At 41.1% G+C, this 18,039-nt stretch overlaps 1 pseudogene; it reads right to left on the minus strand.

Annotated features, from left to right (window-relative positions):
• Positions 1-6,624: 6,624 nt before the first annotated feature.
• LOC131895974 (ferritin light chain 1-like) lies at positions 6,625-7,300 on the minus strand (annotated as a pseudogene).
• Between the last annotated feature and the right edge of the window lie 10,739 nt (positions 7,301-18,039).

Below are 18,039 nucleotides of genomic sequence, written 5' to 3' on the forward strand. Positions count from 1 at the left end.
CAAGTGAGTTCCAGGAAAAGGCGCAAAGCTACACAGAGAAACCCTGTCTCGAAAAACAAAAAAAAACAAAAAACAAACAAACAAACAAAAAAAAACGACTCTGAGATACCACCTTACACCTGTCAGAATGGCTATGATCAAAAACACTAATGACAGTCAATGTTGGAGAGGATATGGAGCAAAGGAAACACTCCTCCACTGTTGGTGGGAATGCAAGCTTATACAACCACTGTGGAAGTCAGTATGGCAGTTTCTCAGAAAATTAGGAATCGAACTACCTCAAGACCCAGCCATACCACTCTTGGGCATATACCCAAGGAATGCTGATTCATACCATAAAAATACATGCTCAGCTATGTTCATAGCAGCACTATTTGTAATAGCCAGAACCTGGAAACAACCTAGATGCCCGTCAACTGAAGAATGGATTAAGAAAATGTGGTACATATAAACTACAGTTTGTAAGCCTGAGACTATGAAGTTGAATGTGGACCTGAGAGCTAGTGGTTAGGTCACCAAACCAGGGAAGTACAAATGTCCTGACTTTATCACAAGTGATCTCCCAGGTTGAGGTCACAGGCTAGCAGAGGTGGGACACACAAATGATCTCCCAGGCTGAGGTCACAGGGCTAGCAGAGGCAGGACACACAAGTGATCTCCCAGGCTGAGGTCACAGGCTAGCAGAGGTGGGACACACAGCTGAGAAGCTTCCTCTGAAAAATTTTAATGCACACACATCTTTCTCTTGGCCAGAAATGAGCAGCATCAGGCAGCAAACCTTGCCATAGCAGGCAGGACTTTGTGTAGATGTGATCTGAGAAAGGAAAACTTTCTAAGAATATTTTAGAATAGTTAAATTTGGATTTGTATTGAAAAAATATTTGTTTTTAATTTATTTATTTTGGTAAGAGTGCTCTGTCTGCATGGATGCCTGCATGCCAGAAGGGGGCATCAGATCCAGTTATAGATGGTTGTGAGCCACCATGTGGTTGCTGGAAATTGAACTCAGGACCTCTGGAAAAGCAGCCATGCTCTTAATTGCTGAGCCATCTCTCCAGGCCCCCTACTTTATATTTATATGTACAAGTGTTTTACTTGTATGTATGCAATGCCCGAGGTCATCAGAGGATATCAGATCCCCTATAATTGGAGTGACAGATGGTTATGAACCACCGAGTAGGTGTTGAGACCTGAACTCAAGTCTTTTGCAAAAGCAGCAAGTGCTCTTAACCACGGACTCATCTCTCCAGATCCTAAAAAGAAATTTTATGTATTTGTATTTAAATAGGATGTTGTATACACATTATTTAGGTTGATTTTTGTGGGATTTCTGATGTTATGCCATCAAATCACTATTTGTAATGGATTATAGTTGGATTTAAAAACCGAGTTCCAGGAAAGGACCAAAGCTACACAGAGAAACCCTGTCTCAAAAAACAAAACTATATATATATATATATATATATATATATATATATATATATATATATATGTGGTCTGTGAAGAAACAGTCTAAGGATTTTTTGCTGTATACATAAACCTCATATATAAATTTAACGTAGGAATGTGTTTGTGTTACTCAAAGTTTGAATGCTGAGTTTTTCAAAAATAGTTTCTGTAATCCATATACAACCATAATATGGATTTAAATAGTGCCAAGATTACAGCTCAAAAAAGTTAGTATACATAAATGCTAATTTATTGTCTGCTGTCAAATTTTTGAAAAGCATTCTTACTGGATTTATGGGTGGATTTCAAGCAGACTTGCTGATGATTTTCTTTAAAAGCATCTAGTGATTTTGTTCTGCTTTTTATATGTTTTTATATCTTTAATATGAAGCTTCTCCAAGAATCCCTTTCTCAGTAGTACAATGAAAACGTTGCTCTGCATTAGTCGTTTTCTTTGGGACCTCTTAGAAGAATTTGATGGTTCAGAAACGGCTGAGTTTTTTTTTGTGTGTGTGGGGTTTCCTCTTTCTCCTCATCTTTGTCAGCACTTACTTATTCATACTTTAAGTTATCATATAAAATAATGGGTTTAATTATGAGATTTTTGGACAGAAGCTCAGCATTTTCTTTGTCTTAAGCTTCTGATAATAAACTACTCTGTTCTAACGTCACCCTTTATGGCCTGTGAATCAGTCTTTGACTAATGAGACAAGATCCCAGAAGCCACTGACTCACGACAAGTCCTGTGTGTCTTCCCGAGTTAAAGCCGGTCTGAAGCGAGAGATAAGGCCTTCACCAAATTGACAGTCCACTTTTTTATATCAATTATCCTCTTTCCCCTCCCCTTATGATCTTCCCTCCCCTCTCATGATATCCTTTCCAGTTTCAACACACACACACACACACACACACACACACACACACACACACACACACAAACAATTCAGGCTTTCTGTATGAGAGAAATCCAGATTCTATGTCTGATTTTGACTCTGACTTACTTCACCTAACATAGTGATTTTCATTTCTGTATATTTCCTAGAAAATATCATGATTGCATCGGTCCTTATGGCTGAGAAAGGTTCCATCATGTATATGTACCAGCTTTTCTTTATCCATTCAGATGCTGATGGACATCTCAGCTGGTTCTGTTTCCTGGGTGTTGTGTACAGTGTAGTATAAACATGGATGTGTAAGAATTTCTGCAGTATGTTGACTTCATCTTTTGGGGATCTATCAAACTGTGGTATAACTGAGACATATGGTCGTTCCATATTGACTTCGAGTGTGGCTGCATCCGTTTACATTCCCACTAGCAGTATAAATGCTCCTCTTTCCCTGCATCCTAGTCACCATTTGTCATTTAGTCTTATGATGGTAAGTCATCCTGACTGGGATGAGATCTCATCTTGAAATGTTTAATTTGCATTTCCTGTTTGCTCCTGCTATCCTGAGATGCAGACACCTTACTCTGAAGCCTCATCTGGCCTTACCCCAGCTGCTCCATACTCACTTTGGAAGGGCTCCTCTTTGGCTGTAGAACAATAGGGAAATACATCTTACCTGTCAGAGATGATAAGTTCACAACAGTGGACACTTTGATTGAGGCCTGGTCACACAGAAACATGTGGAATTCTTGAAATGGTGAGGGTTCTGTTTTACTTTGAAGATATTTTAGTTTCAGTGCACAAGGGTCCCAGTTCCACCTCTACCACTGAAAAAACCTCTTTTCTGGATTATGGTTTTTGCATCATCTGTTTGACATATTTATTCTATACATACAAGAGAGATATGGTGAGAGGGAAGAGTAGGGCTGGCAGAGGCAAGGCCTAGCAATGATTATTTTTGTAATTTCTTACAAGGGAGAAGAGGACAAGAACCAAGGAACTAAGCATATATCTTAAGAGAGCAGAGCATCAAAAAATATAGCAGAATATAAAAATGTTCTGAATGTTTATAGAAGATGTGGAACATAGAAATATAAAAAAGATGAAGGCCAAGAAGTTCTTTCTTTTTAGAATGGGAAATGTCTGAGAGAAGGTAAATGGTATGAGGGGTGGAAAAGAGCTAGATACTGAGGATGTAAATGACAGCACAATGAAATTATGGGCAAATAAGTGACAATAAGTTAGAAAATTGGAAGGTGTGATTAAATTCCTAGAAAAAAAAGTTACCAAACTGGGACACAAAGAAAACATTTATAACCTTCTACATTCTTAAATCTTCTTTCTTATCAATAAAGTGTAGCACTTTTACCTATAAGTATATACAAACTCCCAGTAACATTTTAGTTATTGTCTTAGTTGTGTTCTGTTGCTGTGAAGCGACACCATGACCATGACAACTCTTATAAAAGAAAGCATTGAAATGGGGTTTGTTTACAGTTTAGAGGTTTAGTCCATTCTCAACCTCATGGGGAGCATGTGGCATGCAGGCAGACAGGGTGCTGGAAAAGCAGTTGGGAGTTCTACATTTGGATCAGCAGGCAGCAGGAAGAGAGAGTGACTCTGGGCCTTGTTTGGGCATTAAAAAAAAAACCCAAAGCCCACCCTCAGTGACACACTTCATCCAACAAGGCCACACCTCCTAATCCCTCCCAAGTAGTGGCACTTGCTGATGACTAATTATTCAGACATCTGAGCCTATGGGGCCATTCCTATTCCAACCATCACAGCCATTTATAATGTCACATATTTTCTTGACAAAGTCATTGTCTTTTACTTTCTTGATTTAGTAGTTCTACAATTTATCATCAACACAGAACTTCATGTTGTAGTTAAAGTTTTGCAAAGATCTTCATCTTTACAATAAATTTGCTAAGGAGGAATTGCTGGTTCAAAAAAGGTGTCTGCTTTAAAGCTTTTGTTAGGGGGCTGGAGAGATGGCTCAGCAGTTAAAAGCATTTGTTACTCTTGCAGAGGGCCTGAGTTCAATCCTCAGCACACACATAATGATTCACAACCATCTATAACTCTGATTCCAGGGAACCAGATGCCCTCTTCTGGCTTCTGCAGGCACCAGACATTCACATAGTGCATAGATATCCATGCAGGCAAAACAATCATACACAAATCAATATATATATATATATATACACACACACACACACACACACACACATACACACACACACACACACACACACACACACACACACACGCACGCACGCACACATAGATATAGATATGAAAACAAGGCTTTTAAAAATGTACCAGGTAGCTATAGTTTTCACTGAACAACCAACAAAAGGTATTTGTTAAAGAGAGAATAAAAGGAATAAATTGGGGTTATAGCAAATACAACTGTGTTCTAGAAATGGGAAATAGTTCATGTAATAATAAGGGTGCCATGATATTGGTAAATCAATTAGTAACTAGCATAATAATTACATTTCTAGTAGAGTATTTGCTCTAATAGTAAATAAAATAGTAGTACAGTAAAAATTTCCATTTTAAAAAACTATTAGCTTGCCTGTCATATTCACTTACAGTAGTCTGTTCAGGTTGGAAACTATTAAAACCATGTGAGGAGTTCCCAGGAGGGATCTGCTGGAGGTCCTGAACTTACACACTTCTGCTTGTTCCCTCTTGGTTGTCTTATTCCGTCTGCCTGGTGGCTGGCCTCCCTCTTCCCATCATTGGGAATGCCACTTCCTGGAGTCTACATCCTTACACAAAGGCTACCCCAGTTCACTTTGAGTTTCAGCCCATGTTGAGCCCTCTGCAACACATAGACTTCTCCTTACATTTGGTTATGGTTGGAGCAAGCCCTTCACCCAGTAGTCAACGCCTTTTCTACTTCATCTATTCCTGGAGTTAGCCTGTTAGATTTAGAAGAGCTTTCAGATGTACTTTGGGGAGCTTTTGTTTGTTTGTTTGTTTCTCTTCTCCTGCGGGCTGCTCACGGTCCCTTTACTCTTGCTTCTGGCCCAACGGTGCTTCGAACATTTGCGATGGGCGGCGTCCTGTGCTCATTTGATACCATCACTCCTGGAAGCAGACCTGGGGGCTCCGAGAGCAAAGGAATCGTGGCTTGTCTTTTACCTCTTGCCAAGCGAAGGCTTCGAAGAGCAGCAATTACTAATATTCTTGATGGTCTCCAACAACCCGACACTACTGGTCTTGGCTCAGCCCCATGTACTTACAGACCTTCATAGTGGTTGCCGCCAGAAAGCGCATCTTTTCTAGTTTACGGTTTCACAGTACCTTAGTCAAACAACAGCTGCGGCAAGCCTGAAGTAATGGAACCCCAGGCAACAATGATGATTCTCGTGGGGATCTTTCCAAGAGAAGGTTGGCTTATTCAGTAGCTGCTGAGGGAGACGTTAGAACACTTAGGAAGATAAAAGTAGAGTGTGTTGCTGTGGTCCCTTGGATGTTCAATGTTGTAGAGTATCATTTTAAGATGTGCTACATTTGTTTATGCTGTGGAACATTTGTTTAATGATGCAAAGATGTGTTGTATTCTTTTATGTTGCATTTGTTTAACTCCGTGAAGCTGTGTTACTGTGCCTGTCTAAAACACCTGATGTCCTAATAAAGCGCTGAACGGCCAATAGTGAAGCAGGAGAAAGGACAGGCGGAGAGAATAAACAGAAGGAGAAATCTAGGAGGAAAAGAAGAGTAAGAGAACAAGGAGAGGAGGACGCTAGGGGCCAGCCACCCAGCCACACAGCCAGCCATGGAGTAAGAGTGAAAGTAAGATATACAGAAGTAAGAAAAGGAAAAAGCCCTGAGGCAAAAGGTAGATGGGATCATTTAAAGTTAAGAAAAGCTGGCAAGAAACAAGCCAAGCTAAGACCGGATATTTATAATTAAGAATACGCCTCCGTGTGTGATTTATTTGGGAGCTGGGTGGCAGGACCCCCAAAAGAACAAAGAGCAAAAGAGAGAAAACAAACAGTGACAGTTCATGGCTTTCAAAGTGAGTGGATTTTTAATTACAATCACAAAAAATATCCTATGGAGTATATAGGAATACTCTTATATTCCCTTTGTCTCACATGAGGATAATATACACAATATTGTGACTTACAATTATTTAACTTAGGATTCTTTGGCTTATTTTTTAAAGGTTTTAAATGCTATTTCTAATGTTTTTATTTTTTGTGTTTAGATTTTTTTTTTTTTTTTTTTTTTTTTTTTTTTTTTTTTTTGGCTATTTCAAAATGCTTTATTTTCACTTGGTCCCGAGACTTGAGAGGGGCTCCAGAGCGGTTAACAAAGCTGCCTAGAGGTTCGGGTGAAGGTCCTGAGGCTGGCTGGTGCAGAGCAGAGGAGGGAGCCCCTTGGAAGGTGACGCCTCCTGGTCATGCTTGAGAGTGAGCCTCTCGAAGAGGTACTCGCTCAGAGATGGCCAGGGTACACCGGTCTGTGCTGGCTGCGGCCCAGTCACCCTGCGGAGGTTGGTCAGGTGGTGGCCCATCTTCTTGATGAGCTTCACCTCCTCATCCAGGAAGTGGTTTTCCAGGAAGTCACAGAGGTGAGGATCTGTGCAAGCAGAAAGCCAGGGCATGAAGATCCAAGAGGGCCTGGTTCAGGCTCTTCCCCAGGACCAAGGCAGCTTCCATGGCCTCCTGGGATTTACCCCACTCATCTTGAGACCGCTTCTGCACATCCTGGAATAGTGTGCAGCGTTAGTTCTGCATCTTGAGCAGCCGCTGGGCGCCCTCGCGCTTCTCCTCGGCCAATTCGCGGAAGAAGTGGCTGACACCCTCCAGAGCCACGTCATCCAGGTCAAAATAGTAGCCCAAAGAGAGGTAGGTGTTGGAGGCCCGCAGGTGCAAATTGACCAGGCAGTTCACTGCAGCCTCCACTTCGGTGGGATAATTCTGACGGACCTGGGAGCTCATGGCTGATTCGCAGTATGGAGCTAACCACGGAGAGACGGTGCTGGCTGGTCCTGGGAGCCGAAGGCGGCTAGGAGATGGTCCCAGAGGCTGCGACTGGAGACACTGGGAGGCGGCTGGACGCTAACAAAGGGAGGCCCCCGGGTCTGCTCCGTCCAAACACCGTTGAAGCAAGACACAGACACGGGATCTCCCGGCGCTCGTGTTTAGATTTTTTTAAGACAGGGTCTCTATGTAGTCCTGGCTGTCCTGGAGCTTGCCGTGTAAACCAGACTGGCCTCACACTCACAGAGATCCTCCTGCACCACCATGTCCTGCTATTTCTAATGTTTTTATATACACATCCAGTAGGAAACAACTTTAAAAATTGTATTTTGATATTTTCCAAAATTAATGACACTTAGTATGACATTTCCTCTTGACAGTGAGTAGCAGCATGCAGCTACAATTCCTAGCCAGCCACATGGTCACAAATAAGGAAAACTTGACAGTCTACAATATCCTCTTAGACATGACATTCAGTGGTTTACATGTGTCTTGTCTTTTTTCTTTTCTTTCTTTTTTGGTGATACTCCTAGTGGCTAAACATAAGGACCTGTGCATGCTAGGCAAGTATTCTACCACTGAGCTACACCTGTGGCCTAACATGCATTCTGGACTTAAAATATCTTAAACTTCACATGCATTGATTGGGAAGTTTATTATAAGTTGAAGATTATTAGTACAGTTAATATACCTCATATGTTACTTTTTAAATTTACTATGTGCACATATATATACATTTATTTCTGAGTAGGTGTGTAGGTATGTGGTGTATGTGTTTGTGTGGGTGTGTGCATTTGAGTCCTTATTATATAGCATGTGTTTTACCAGCTGAGTTATGTCACCCAATGTCACTTCATGATATCTTCTGTATTCTTTTTTCATATGATTCTATGTTTATCATACTACGTATATGTGTGTACCATAGTTTATTAACCATCCTATGTGTGTATTCCAGTGTTTTGCAACTTTAGGCAACAGGTTTGAGTTTTTAAAGTACAGTACATGTTACAAATTAATATACATAGTTATAACTTGATCTAATAAATTAATATAATTCATAAACATTAAGGTTTTTGCTGTCTGGGAATTAATAAGAAAACTGAAGAGAGTTTTAAAAGGTGAATCATTCATTTGAAAAGGCAATCAATTTTGTATTACATTCTACTGACTAATGTAGCCAAGGAAACCTGAAAAGAAATAAATCTACTTGTTAAAGTTATATGGAAGGACAATGAATTCTAGACTCACAAAATTAATGATGTGCTGAAAAAAAAATACCATTCCATCTCTTAAAACTAGATTGAAATCTTTATGAGAAATGCTGGGAAGGTTTTTGGAAGTTATTAAGTGATTTCAACGTGAAATGTCCTCCATGGGCAAATGCATTTGAACACGGTTTCCCTAGTTGCTGGTGCTGTTTGGGAAGGTTGTGGAGATTCCCCGGAGGAAGTCAGTCACTGGGGTTGATCCTTGAGGTTCTGTGGGCTTCCCTCACATCCTACTTACTTTCTGTTTCCAGCCAGTGTGTGCAATATGGCCAGCAACCTCCCAATCCTATGGCCCTGTTTTCTCTGCCATGATGGAATCGATCTCCTCAAATGATAATGCAAAATGAATTCTCCCTTCAGTTGCTTTTGCCAGGGGCCCTAGTTAGCCTTAACTATCACTATCCCATAGCCCCCAATCACCTGAAAAAGGGTTCAATTGAGTAATTGTTTTTATTGGGTTGGGCTGTGGACATGTCTGTGAGTGATTGTCTTGATTGTCGTAATTGATGGAGGAGGGCACAGCCCACTGTGTGTAGTGCCATTATTTTCGGGACAGCTGGTCCTGAGCTATATAAGAATGATAGCAAAGCTTGGGCCTGTGAGCAAGTCACGGAGTAAGCCAGCAAACAGAGTTCCCCACGGTTTCCACTTCAAGTTCCTGCTCTGAGTTTCCTCAATGAGGATCTGTGGCCTGGAAGTGCAATCCAAGTAAATCCTTCCTTCCTCCAAGTTGCTTGTGGTCAGTGTGTTTTATTATAGCATCAGAGAAGTAACTAGAACACCAGGAATTTTGTCATAGCAACAAGATACACAACTAATCAAGAAATATTGACAGTTTAAAATTTGTGTTAGAGTATGCTTTAAAAAAATTAGAAATAATACAGTATAATTATTTTGTATACCCTAATGACTTTCTGTGCATCATCAGTTTGGGGGGACCTTAACCTTTTAATAAAACTCTGTGTTTAGCAATTTTCTTGGTTGGCTAGCATTCTTTCCCTCTAGTAGATTTCCCTCTGCCTAGTTTGAAGTACTTACTGCTTTTGAACTTGGCCAATCACATTTGATTTTCCTTGGTGTTTTTGTTGCATCTTGTATGGTCAGAGCAGCAAAGTGCACCTTCTGCTGACTGCATAAGAAGAAAGCCAATGAGATAAAAAACACTGAAGACAGCTTATGTTGGAGGAAATGTGGAGCAAGGGGAACACTCCTACACTGTTGGTGGGAGTGCAAACTTATACAGCCACTTTGGAAATCAGTATGGCGGTGTCTCAGAAAATAGGTAATCAATCTACCTCAAGACCCAATGATACCATTCTTGGGCATGTACCCAGGAAATGATCAATCATACCACAAGGACATATGCTCAACTATGTTTATAGCAGCATTATTCATAATAGCTAAAACCTGGAAACAACCTAGATGCCTCTCAACTGAAGAATGGATTAAGAAAATGTGGTATATATACACAATGGAATACCACTCAGCAGTAAAAAAAAACAATGACATCATGAAATTTGCAGGCAAATGGATGGAACTAGAAAACACCATCTTGGATGAGACAACCCAGACTCAGAAGGACAAACATGGCATGTACTCACTCATAAGTGGATATACTAGATGTAAATCAAAGGGTAACCAGACTACAACCCACAGCTCCAGAGAAGCTAGCTAACAAGGAAGATCCTGTTATGGATCACCCTGGGAAGCAAAAAAAGATGAGATTTCCACGAGTAAACTGAGGATGAGAGAGGCTAATGGAGGGTAGGAGGTGGGGGGTGAAAACATAAGGGAACGAGATGGTTGAGCTGGAACAGAGACATAGTGAGAGAGCAATGAAAGAGATATCTTGATAGAGGAGGACTTTATGGGGATAGGGAGAAACCTGGTACTAGGAAATTTCCAAGGAATCCACAGGGATGACCCTACCTTAGACTACTAGCAATAGTGGAGAGGGTGCCTGAACTGGCCTACTCCAGTAATCAGATTGGTGAATACCCTAACTGTCATCATAGAGCCTTCATCCAGTAACTGATGGAAGCAGATGCAGAGATCCACAGCCAAGCACCAGGCCAAGCTCCAGGAGTTCAGTTGAAGAGAGGGAAGAAGGATTCTATGAGCAAGGGGCATCAAGATCATGATGGGGAAATCTACAGAGACAATTGAACCAAGTTGGTGGGAACTTATGAACTTTAGACCAACAGCTGTGAAGCCTCCATGGAACTGGACTAGGCCCTCTGCATATGGGAGACAGTTGTGTAGCTGGGTCTGTTTGAGGGCCCCCTGGCAGTGGGATCAGGATCTAGTCCTGGTGCATGAACTGGCTTTTTAGAGCCCACTATTTATGGTGGGATACCTTACACAGCCTTCATGCAGCAGGAGGAGCTTGGACCTGCCTCAACTGAATGTACCTGTTTTTGCTGACTCCCCATGGGAGGCCTTACCTTTTCAGAGGAGAGGATGGGTGGGTTGTGGGGGAAGGCTGGGGAGGGAGTGGGAGGAGAAATGAGAGGGGATCTGTGGTTGGCATGTAAAATGAATAAAAAAAATTCTTAATTGAAAAAAAAAAGAATTAAAAAAAGAAGAAAGCCACACTTGGCCAAAGTTTGTTTTTTTGTAGAGTGTAACTGATTCTGGAACAATCTGGCAAGGCTTTCACCTGCTCTGAGGTTCATCAATCCATAACTTGCCAAGTAGAACACACATTTGATTAGGCACACATTCCTTGGGAGTACAGCACCGTCCGTCTTAATATTAAGCACAAGTCAACTAGAGCTCATTTTGGGACCAGCTGAAGGTTCTGCTCTGTTGTCAGATGATGCAAGCTCATTTAGCCAATAATTTCTTTCTTTCCTTGCTGTAAAAGTAATTAGGAATGAGATAGTGTTTTTTACCCTATAATTCATAAATGAACAGGGCTAGGTTTAAGCTGCCAGGGAAGTGATTTTAATGACTCACAATACAATACTGGAGGCCTGTTGGCAGAAGATGATCTTTAGAGGGTGGTAATTTAGGGATTAACGCATTTCTTAGACACAGTTATAAACATGGGTTCGTTTTCGCTAGAGACACTTGTTTTTTTTTCTTTCATGATTTTTCATTAGAAATATGTCCATACTAAAGTATTTACACTGGAGTATAAAACAGACAAAAAGGAATTAGACGTGAATGTGAAAGCCTTGAAGGTGAGGTGCAAGATGGGGGCTAGAGAGCCAAGACTTGGTTTCTGAGCAGTTGCTTATTTTGAATGGAAGATGGGAGAGATGTGTTATGACTTTTTGACCTCAGAGGGCTTTAGAACGGACTTGCAATGTGAGAGTTGACACATCTCTGTCCCCGTGTTCCCCCTCCCCCCTCCCCCGCCCCCAGCCACGATTACACAAGCATTAAATTGTAGAGACACTTGGGAGACTTCATGATCTTTCCCCTGAGAGTTCTATGGTTTCCTAGCAAAACAAAGGAAGCAAGACAAAACAGTTTCTCTTTCTTTCCTGTGTTCCTTCCTTCTCTTTAGCCTCCTGAAAGGTATGTGTGCTTCCATTTACCAACTACTACTTTGGCTTGGTTAGGCAACCTCCGTGAAGAGGCAGGGAGCAATAAACCTGGCAGGTCCTTTGAACAGGACTTCACTAACAATGCAGATCAGGCAGAGAGAGAGGGCACACGCCGGGCACAGAGTGCTCACTCTGAGTTCACACTGCCCACTTTATGTGTTGAGAGTGGAAGACAATCCGAGTTCCTTTACTGCAGTGGAGGACCAAACGAAGTGAAATCTAATAAATATTGCAGGGCTGTTGGGAGCTGGGAGGAAGACCCTCCAGGCTTGAGCACTGAGATGAGTGGTTCTGTGGGTTATTAAATGGGGATGATGCTGTAAACGGTCCTGTCCTCTCTCTCCTCAGAGTCTTCCTCTCCTATCTGTGGGGCATGGCAAACACATCTCTGTCTTTCATAATCCTTAACACTGCATTGAATTTTGCACTGGGTGCAGAATCCAAGAGGTCCACTTCGTGAATAGGGTCCTTGCAGCCAGTGACCTGTCACTCACTGATCTGGACCAACATTTTGGTGATGATGGTGGGGGGTAGTTTTGAACAGATGCAAGATTGCAAACACACTAAGTACATGGAAACATTCTACTCTTTGACTGCCAGAGTCTCTGATAAGTACACTTTCAAATAATTTCAAATAACTAGGTGTGTTTTTATATGGAGCCAAAGAACTCCCCTGCCTCTCTCTCTTCTTTCCCCTCCTTCCTTTCCCCCCAACTGTCTGTGTATGTGTGTTTGGTATAGACAATAGCTCCAAAACTATCTCTAGTTATCTGTAGGTACAGCTGTTTCTAAAGAACTAGAATTGTTTATTTAACCACAGGCTCAAAAGGTTACTTTTAGCTTTGTTTGTTTTCTTTTTTCTTTTTTTTTTTTCTTTTTCTTTTGAGAGCATTTCACACTGTAACCCAGGCCTGCCAGGAGCTAACTGTACTGCGGAGTTCTGGCTGGCTTTAAACTCAAGACAGGCTTCCTCCTTTAGCCTCTTAAATCCTGGGATTACGGAGATAAGACGCCAAATGCAGCTCAATACTTTTAATTCTTATGAACACATGACAATAGATGCTTTTTGCTATTTTTTTAAAGGGGATTAATAAGCAGTTTTGTGGCTTTGAAAAGAACTCACTCAGTTGGGAGACATCGGCAAGGGAGTCAGTTAATTGACCACGGGCACCGCCTTCTCCAAAAATGCCCTTTGTGGAATCAGACACCCGTCAATTACCGCAGTGGCGTAGTATTTTTAGCAAGGACAGAAACCGAGGCTAATGGCAGAATGAGATGAAGAAATAGTTCCCCTTTTTTGTATGCATGTGTGCACAGTTCTTACCTCTAAAGAGCTTGCAGGGAACTCTTACAGATAGTGTCTCTGAGTACATGGCTTTATCTGATACTGAGTTTTGAAAACAGAGGCCAATTCTGGGGCTAACGTTTAAGCCAAACATTTTTCCTGCTTTGGTGACGTGCAGATAGATATGCCTTTGCGACAGAGCTAAACAATACTCCTTCGTTCCTATACAAGACACAATCAGCTTTCCTAAAATTAATTCCAGGTGGTTTGACGTTAACCTCTCCCCCGCCCCACGAGGCTCATGTGTTTGAACGTGTAGGCCCCCAGATGATGGGGCTGTTGGAAGGGTTGCGGAATCTTTAGTCGATGGGGCCTCACTGGAGGAAGTGAGTCAGTGGGGGCGGGCCTTGAGGTTTTATAGCCTAACCCCACTTCCTGTTTACTTTCTGTGCTTCCTGATCGTAGATACACGTGAGCAGCTGTCTCCCATTCCTAAGGACTTACTTCCCGGCCATAGTGGGCCGTATCTCTCTGAACTGTAAGAGGCTCCTAATATTTTGTGTGTATGTCAGAAATTTCATCGGCAGACAGAACTTCAGTTAGAAGTTAGTGGACATAATTATGTACAGTTTACTTATTTATATTCAAAGGCCTCCTTACTGTCTGGTTAGAAACTTCTACCTTAGGAACGTCATCCAAGGGAAAAAGAGTTAGTTCTAACTATTTTAGTACTTTCCTGGGACAAATGTTTTGGGCTGATAATGATAGCCAATTACAATTTAGTGCCTGGTGGAATTGTATTATAATTCCATTTTTATTTATCTGGCACACATAATGATTAGTTTTAATTTAATCAGTTTAACTTGACACACTCTGGAATCACCCAGGGAGAGAATCTCAGTGAGAAGCTGTTTAGATCAAGTTGGCCTGTGAGCATGCTTTGTGGAGGATTACCTTGATTGTGTTAGTTGAAGTGAGAGGGCTGCCCATTACGGGTGACACCATTCCCTAGGGAAGGGATTCTGAACTGTAAAAGAGGAGAGAAAGATGAGGGCAGACTCTTGCATACTTCTTTCCTGTTTCATTGTCTTTTATTATGGATACAGTGTCTCAAGCTCCTGTAACTGATTTCCCAGCATTAATAGGCAGTATCTAACCTGGACCTGTGTGCTAAAAATAAACCCCTTCTCCCATAAGTTGCTTTTGTCAGAGTATTTTATCACAGCAACAAAATGAAAATAAGACCTCAAAAGAGCAACTTTGTGCCCTAGAGTATTCATGGGAACCCAAATTTCATGAGTGACTTCAGCAAAAGTGCTTTGAGTGAAGGAGTTTCATAAGAAATCAATTAGCTCTGTGCACTTTAAATTCCATAGTGTTTCAGGAAAAGCTCTTGCCTATGGAAACATCTTTTAAAAATCTTTTCTTTGAGGAAGAATATTTATTATGTAAAGAAAATAAAGGGTTTGGAGTTTCTTTTGGACATCCTTTTTAAGTAGCTCCTAAGCAATATTATGGAATATTAATTTAAGATGTGTTATATTTGGTTATGCCGTGGAACATTTGTTTAATCATGCAAGATGTATTGCATTCTTTTATGTTGCATTTTTTTAACTCTTTGAAGCTTTGTTACTTTGCCCATCTAAAACATCTGATTGGTCTAATAAAGAGCTGAATGGCCAATAGCTAGGCAAGAGAGGCAGGGCTGGCAGACAGAGAGAATAAATAGGAGGAGAAATCTGGAAAGAAAGAAGCAAGGAGCAAGAAAAGAAGGGTCCGGCCACCCAGCCACATAGCCAGACATGGAATAAGAAGGAAAGAAAAGATATATAAGAATAGAGAAATGTGTAAAAGCCCAGAGGCAAAAGGTAGATGGGATAAGTTAAGAAAAACTGGATAGAAATTAGCCAAGCTAAGGCCAGGCATTTATATATAAGTAAGAATAAGAGTCCATATATGATTTGGGAGCTGGGTGGCAGCCCCCCCCCCAAGAGTAAGAGCAAAGAGTGAAAACAACCACCCACAAATGGAGGCCCAGGGAGAAAGGAATCTTAGTGAATCAGGATGGCATGTTGGATTGGAGAGGACCCAGGGCTCAAAATGAAAGGCTTTAGTTAAGGGAGAGACAGGAGAACAGTCGGCCGAGGCAGTGAAGGTGAGTGTTGGCTGAGGTGCTGGGTGCTGAGTCTAGGCGTCTTGTTAGAGACAGCAGTGAGGGGCCTTCACTGATATGCCAGGGACATAGGATAGAAGCAGAGAGGAATCACTAAGATCTTTCAGCAGAAATAAGATAAACACTTCTTATTTAGGGACATAAACATACTTAGAGTGTGTCCGATGAACAGGAGTGAAAAGAGAGTAGGGGTATCAGTTCTAAGGTGAGATGACCAGACTGGGTAGGGAAACATATCTCATTTTCTTCTGATATTTTCCATAATGCCCTAAAATGGGATTGTAATAGAGAGTTTATAATTATACACTTAGGAAGACTCTTTGTATAACTCTGGGTGATCTTGGACTCAGCAGGGACTCTATGATTTTAAAATAGCTTCACATGATTTTTGTCTTCACACATGTTGGAAAATAATCTGCCATTCTGTTTGAACAAATCTGAATTTGCATGTGAGTGTCAAAGAAATTAATTGCTTTGCACTAAGTGCAATCCTCTGCTCTTAAGTTTCCTCCTCATTAAAAATAATCTTATTTTAATAGTAAAATGAATGGACTTCACTGTTGGATTTCTCTAGATATTTATATAATGGATCAATCTATTAACCCTTTTACCTTTTCCTTTTTCTTTTCTACTCTCTCTCCTCTGACTCCCTTCCTTTATCCTTCTCTCATCTACTTTCATGTCATGTCTTCTTTTTTATTCTTCTTGCTTTTCTTCCTTCTCTTTATTTACCTATTGATATTTGTCTTTCTATGTTCTGCAATTTCACCCATTTCCCCCTGTAAATGACACATTTTTTTTATTCTTCTTTGTGGATGGATAATACTCCGTCGTGTATATATACCACATTACCCATTCATTTGTTGACAAACATGGAGGCCATTTTTAAACATACAAGGAAGACTATTCAAGTCTACTGAAAAAAACAAAACAAAACAAAATTCAGTTTGAACTCAACTCCCTTGAAGCAGAAGGTGAAAGGGTTCTTAGTGAGTGATATATACTACTAGAAAAGTACTGGGAAACTTGGGGTACACAGGAATGCTGGAAAGTAGGGTGTGTAAAGCACCATGAGTGAGTTCTGAGTTTGTAGATGTTTTTCTCAGTGACAGGGACACTTGCATTTGATAGTTATCCTTGTTCAAAGCTAGACTCCTGTTCGCTCATGTAGAATGGAAGAGAAGATGCTACTTCCTGATGATTACATTTCAAATGAATGGTTTCCAGGTCTTTGAGAAGGACAGTTCTGTTCTGAAATGACTGATACCGAAGGGCAAAGGACATGTTTCTAATTGCCAGGTTTTCATTTTTTTAAGCAAGTGCTCCATGGAAGGAAATTCCAGAAAGAAACCTGTCTAAAAGTTAGTCACGCTGCCATCTTGGTGAAGGGTAATGTATTGCCACCATGTCTACTACCACTGGTCACATTGTAGTCCCTGTTCTGTTTAAGATGGATTATCCAATAAAGAATGCAAAGGAAGAATATATGTTGGATAGAAAATTCAGCATCATTTCCTTAACTAAGACCCACTGATAGGTCTTCCATAGCCAACGAAGAGCTAATACCAAATGGCCCAAACCAACTGAACAGAGTTAACTCGGGGTTCCTTTGGAAGAAATAACCTGTGATCAGCCTGGTGACTGTTGAGAGATGAAGAAAGCAACCGAGATTGTCAAAGTCTCTTCTGTAGTAGAGCCTTTTCTTCTGGAACGCCACAGACCAGCCCTGCACCGTGAACATATGATCAGCATTGTTTGTGATCAGTCTCCCACATAGGTGCAAAGAGACGATGCACACATAACAACATCCTGATGCATTGCTGAAGTGGTTTTAATTAAATCACAGCCATTTTAGAAACCGATTGTTATAAAAAAAATCGATGACTAGCATTTAGCTGAAGTTGCATTAGAAATACATCAGAAAGCTTGAGCGGGGGCGTGGTCAGGATTTTTCTGTTGTGTGATAAAATAATCTGACAAAAGTAGTTTAGGGGAGAAAAGCTTTATTTTAGCTTATGGGTCCAGGTTACATAGAGTCTGTTCATCACTGTAGGGAGGTCGCAGTGGCAGGAGCTTGAGGGTCACATTACATACATAGTCGAAGATGAGACAGCAGTGACTGTATGCATGCTTGCTCTCATCTTGCTTTCTTTTCTCTTTCACGGCTCAGGATCTATTGCCTAGGGAGTAGTGCCACCCATAATGGATGGCTTCTGGCTTCAAATTAATAAAATCAAGATAATCCCCACAGACATGCCCTTAAGCCAATTGGATCTAGCAGAAGCCATGAGAATGGATATAAGCTTTACAGTTACTAGGGATGTATGGCCTTTGCATATCTTACTTCCCACCCCCCACCCCAAGAGAATAAGCATGAAGGGAAAAGAATGAATAATTCATTCTTCCTAAACAAGAGG

This window comes from Peromyscus eremicus, chromosome 19, assembly GCF_949786415.1.
Source record: "Peromyscus eremicus chromosome 19, PerEre_H2_v1, whole genome shotgun sequence".
Taxonomy (NCBI): domain Eukaryota; kingdom Metazoa; phylum Chordata; class Mammalia; order Rodentia; family Cricetidae; genus Peromyscus; species Peromyscus eremicus.